This window comes from Chenopodium quinoa, unplaced genomic scaffold (genome assembly GCF_001683475.1).
Source record: "Chenopodium quinoa cultivar QQ74 unplaced genomic scaffold, ASM168347v1, whole genome shotgun sequence".
NCBI classification, from domain to species: Eukaryota; Viridiplantae; Streptophyta; class Magnoliopsida; order Caryophyllales; family Amaranthaceae; genus Chenopodium; species Chenopodium quinoa.
The window spans coordinates 5,034,727-5,041,106 of NW_018743292.1; positions in this window are offsets into that span (position 1 = coordinate 5,034,727).

Genomic DNA, 6,380 nt, shown 5'->3' on the forward strand with positions numbered 1-6,380 from the left:
AATGTCACATATTCGTGTTCCTGATCACAGTGTCACAGCATTTTTTATTGAAAAAACATATGAAATCTCCAATAGAAAGTAAACCCTACTAGTGAAGATGCTAATTGATATAATGGTTTTTTAAACAATGTAATAATTTATTGTATGTACAACTTCCATTAACCAAATAATCATAGACTAGAATGTCATTAATAGTAAGAATTAGTAGTTAATATTCGTTTTGTCCCTTGCACTATTTCATTTACAACTTTCACTTCTTGATTATACAAGTGAAATAAAAATTTAAATTAATTTTGTAGTTAAAAAATAAACAGTAAAAAAAAAAAAAAAAGTGGTAAAATATAGTCAGGCCAATGATTGTAATTGAGATATGAAGTTTCCACATTGAGAAAGCAAAGACATGACATTGAGGCTTTTATGGTCATCATCTTTCATCACTTTGTTGCTTTGATATGACAAAAGATTTAATTATACTTGTTAATAAGCTGTGATTTAACTAACACTTATTAGCTTTGCATGTGATTATGTCCCTTTTTCTTCATCTTAAAAATTAATAAGCCTATTTAAATTAGACACCTGTAAATAAATATGTAATGTCATCTCATAAAGTCTACCCTTAGTCTTCTTCGTTTTCCTCTTCTTTGAAGCCCTACAATGGTACAATTCTTTGTAATCCAAGCATTTTAACATGGGTTGCTTCCTAAACTTTTGTATTAGCACATTCATTTTCACTAAATTTTAGGCATTCTTAAGTGTTTTGGAGTACTAATTTGTTTGAGAGTGATGACTAAATTAATTTATGTGCAACGTACGTAACCTAAGCACACCGTGGTAAATAATGAGTTGGTTTTACTATGTTTAATGCAAGTATAACTGAGGTTGAGGTGATGAAGTAATGAGATCGATTGCTCCCACCTTGTATCCCTGAGATATAGGGATAAAATTTCATGGGATTCATTTGAGGGATATGATTTTCCTTATCTCCCCCTTCAAATGAACCCCCTGCTTCTTGCCATTAAAAAAATACAAGATTAATAATGTATCTAACTAAGGACGAATTTTGTTGTATTATTATTATTATTATTATTATTATTACTACTATTATTATTATTATCAAACAACTCATGTGTACGTTTATTCACTTTCGATAAAGGGTAATATAATCATATAAATTATGAAAATTAGTAACCAATATTCTATTTCCACAAGCACAAAAATCTATCCTTTTCAGTTTATTGTTCAAATTTCGGCTTAACAATTAGCACTATCTATTTACATTCAACAAAAAACATAATATGCCCATCAAAAGTAAAATTCAAATGTTTAATCATACAGTCCAAAACACTAGGTAAATTTACAAGTATACTCCGTATACTGTATGTGGTTACCTCTTTTATATATATATATATATATATATATATATATATATATATATTTATTTATTTATTTATTTATTTTGTGGTACACTTCTTATCGTTCAAGTCCCCCTTTTTCACTCCTTTCGTACTAGTTGCATGCACTAGATGATAAACTAGAACTAACACATTAAGAGTTGAACTGCAACTCGGCTTTTTAATTTCTAACTAAGTTAATTATGTGATATTGAGATAAATGCGTCGTTTATGTTACTATTATTCAAAGTTATGGAGTAGTTCAGAACTTAATTGAAGCATTGGACAATCCAAGCCAAGATACTTGATAACATGTATGTACCCTTGTAGATCTTGACTAATGAATTGGAGGGGTCAAGATAGATCCTCCGATCCAACACGGTACAACACTACAATAGTACAATCCCACCTTTTGTTTAATTAATACAAGTATATAAACAATACTTCGTATATATGCATGTACTTGTACATGCTCAACCACTATGCCATGATCACTTATGCGTATACACTATATATATATATATATACTCCAATATACTTCGTACCTATATATGGATGTATATGTTAGGAATATAACAAAATAATAGTATATTTTCCTATATTTCTAACAGTATGCATGCATTATAGCTCAAAATTGAAAAACAAATAAAAAATAAAAAAATCATTGGGCGAGGCGAGCCGAGCCCTGACCCACCCTTGTGTATGTAGGTACTAGGTAGACTTTCTTCCCACGTGAATCAGTGCATACACAACCCTATTGAAGTTTAAAGACTTGGGGTCCTTAAATCAAAGCCAATATTCTAGCTAGATCGAATAGCTATACTAGTTGTGCATTCACCTTTTGCTGGTAGCAGCATCAAAATCATTCTATAAACCTTCAAGCAAGTACTAATTTAACCTATAACAAATGTTTGCTAAAAATTAATAATGCATGCTCATGTCCTAGTTTGCAGGAATCGTACGTTAAGAGCGGGGAGCTTTAAGGTGCCTAAGCTAGCTATTTTCTTTCTAAGGAGTATCTTTAACTTTCTGCCTTTCTTGGGCACCCTTACTATTGAATAACAGGGCGGTCCTAGCTAACTCCACACTCCGAATAGCCTTTCTATTTGAGGAAATGTGGGGTTGTGACTTTGTGCTCGATTTATTAAGCTAGCTAGCGTGCTCTAGGGCATACTCGACCTTGGTTATGTCATGTGGTCTAGATAGAGTCATGTATGCAAGAGACGACTTTTGAGTTCTCACCATTTCATCAACATATTAACTAATGTCAATAATCCTAGCTTCAATATGAAATTAAGATCAATTATATTAATATTTCATATGCATGCAAGTACTTTTCAAATGGTCCAACAAATTAATTAATGGCAACACTCTATTAATTAGTTATTGGTTTATTTTCCTTGGCTTCAAAATTAAATGGTAAGAAATTTTCAAAGTTAATTGTCCAAAGTACCAATACATGTTGCATATAATACAATCACAAATTCACAATATTCTTTCTTTTTATTACCCTCTTTCTCCCTCAATACTTGTCCAGCTTGCTAAAACACACGCATATTTATTTTTTCAAGCTAGATTCTAAGTCTCTAATGAAATAGGGTGGATAAAGTGAGAACCGATGTGATTTAAGAAGAAAGGATTTAATGAACCAAGTCAAATTAAGTACTAATCATAGTGACTTTACTAGTTAGGACCACAACAATCCCATAATTATAGCCATAAAATCATCAAAATAAATTTAATCCCATTGGCTAATAAACCTTATTAATGGAATTACTCAAGTGTGTCGTTGATATAAAACAATAAATATAAGTAATTAAAATTCATAAGGATAAGTTATAATTTTGAAAATTAAAAATAAAAATAAAATTAATTACATCATTTTTAATTTTTACCCTAATCAAATTGTCATTTGAAATTAAAGGGGACATAATTCATGTGTCATTGAACATAATAGAGTGACACTATCCTTAAAAACCCTATCTTTTCATTAATCCTCCTTTTAATTGACAAGAAATAGCAACCATCATAAGACATGATTGATCTACAACATTAAATATCTTTGGTTGTCCTTGAATTTGTAATTCCTCCCGGCAATCCCTCGTCTATAACTATATAGATTAATCTTTAATTAGAGAATAATACAGTGTAATTAATCTTTTCAAGGATGAAAATTTGACACAAGATATGCAAATCTCTAGGTGCACAATGAATATAGTAAACTAAGTTAGATTTGACAAAGTTAATAAAATCCGCAAAATCAACATGAACATTATCCCCCGTCTCATAGAGATTCGGATTAACATTACAATCTTTCGGACTACAAAAAGGGAACACATCTTCCACAAATTTCACATCACGAGAGAAAAAACATTCCTTTATTTCAAGATCAAATAGCTTCCACCCCTTTCTACCAAATGGATACCCAATAAAGACACATTTACGACTCCTACTAGCAAACTTATCCCCCATCGTCTTTTGATTGTGTGCAAAACACAAACAATTAAAAGTACGGATAACACCGTACCAAAAGAAGGAGGTTTATTGAAGAGAATTTCAAACGGTGTTTTATTTTGAAGAAGGGGAATAGGAGTTCGGTTAATCAAATGAGCTGCAGCTAAAACACACTCCCCCCAAAAATAAATTGGTAATTGTGCTTAAAATCTCAAGGCTCTCCCAACATTAAGAATGTATTTGTGTTTTCTCTCTACTCTCCCATTTTGTTGAGGGGTTCCAACACACGAGGTTTGAAAAAGAATTCCAGTGGCAACAAAGTAATCATGCAAACAATTAAATTCGGTTTCATTGTTACTTTGCACAATTTTAATTGTTTGACTAAATTTTCTATCAACCATAGCAACAAACGCCATAAACATCCTAAAAACTTAAGTTGCATCAAATAAATCCAGACAGCTCGAGAATAATCATCAACAATAGTAAAAAAAATAACGAGCCCCACACGATGAAACATGTCGATATGGACCCCATAAATCACAATGAATTTTTTCAAAAATTCTAGAAGCTTTATTGCCACTTAGAGGAAATTTGCCTCTAGGATGTTGAGCACAAAAACAAACTTCACCTCCTTTTGCTAAACTACTTTTATTATTGCTAATATGAGGAAGCAACTTAACTACTTTTTCCGAAGGATGCCCCATTCTTCTATGCCAAAGATCCAAATCATATGCCGCTTCGATCACAGACACACGTTGCACCACATCTGGTTTGCTAAGATAATAGAGTCCGTCGCGCCTAAGTCTCGTTCCAATCAGTTCCTTCATTGGGTCCTGTATGGCACACATATGTGAGTTAAATTGTACAATACTCTTAATTGATCACTGAGTTGAGAAACAGAAATTAAATTGCAATTCAATTTTGGGACATAAAGAACGCCAGAGATAGTAACTTTATCGGACAAGTAAACCGAGCCAGCCAAAGTTGCGAGTACACTTGCACCATTGGGCAAGCCAACAAGACATTCAATGGCGTAAGTGTCAAAAAGCCAAGATTTATTTCCGGTTACATGGTGAGTAGCTTTGGTATCGATAATCCAACAAGTATCATCAAAGTTACCATTTAGCCGATTTTCGGAAACTCTTGTATTACCCATAAGACCGGCCAAAGCCTCCCTACATGGAGATTGATGGTCGGGTTTTTCTCGTGGCGGCGGTGGTGATGTATTATCGCCGGCCATGGATGTTTATTGAGGAGAAAAAAAAAATTAACCTGCTCTTGATACCATAATAAATTAGATAGAAAATAGAATTGAATGGCTTGAATTTCTCAATGATCGTATTGTCAAATATATAATAATTACACCTCCTAACAATAGAAACAAAAGATATGCTAGAATCCTAGGAAGTTAACTAAAATACAATAGATAATATTTGGCAAAAGATATCTTCACAAAAATATATTATACGATATCTCATTATGATTTGACTAAAAAAGAAATGATCTTAACCCGAATAACCCAAGTTGTACTCAAAATTGACCAAGCCCGAAAATTAATATCTTTTCATAATGAAATAATTGACAATAAATTTAAATGACGGTCATGCTGAATTGTGTGTTATTTTACTATGTAATATGTACTACGTATGTAATTTGTACTCCTATGAGGAAAAGTAATTTAGATAAAAAAAATTATCTTGCAAGATATCTTTCAAGCATATTAAAAATGGCAATACACATTTTTCTAACATCATGGTTGAGAATTTCAATAAATCTTTATATAATCTCCAATATGTTTTTAATAAGATGAAAAATAAATTTCAAATAAATAGATAACTATCATATCACATTTTTTTAATTTGAATTTTATGCTCTTTTGCTACAAGCAATTTTTATTTTTATTTTTTTTGACGGCATGTTACATAAGTAATACAAAGTATATACTATATACTATATATGAAGTATATAGTAGCATATAAAATTATGTTATAGTGTATATGAAATATTTTCTATATAGTAGAATCAAATACTTAATTAAATTTTAGTACGATCTGTTAGAAAAAACTTTATCTCAAAAAAAAAAAAAAAGTTAGATAACACTTAAAAGCCTAATTGTGTATTTCACACATCACCAGATAAAGATGTAGGTAAACTATACATTTTTTTTTTTTTTTTTTGACGAAACTATACATGATATTGCAAAGTAAAAAGTCAATAATAAGTAGACAAAGATATACTTAAATGACACTTGAAAAAAGTATGTCCATCTATATTAGATTTTCCTCACACTTAAATTTATAATCACCCCACAAAAATTGATTAATAACTTCCATTATTACCACCCATAAACCTAATTAAGGAGCCATAAAATCAAATTATATGACATGACAAGAGGCTAATTATACACAAATGTGACTCGATCCACTTCACATGTAAGTTTCTCAAAATTCCTTAGTATAGTGGATCAAAATCAGCATCAGTCATAATTCAAACATGTCAAAATCTTGACATCTTCATGATTAGACCTTTCATTTT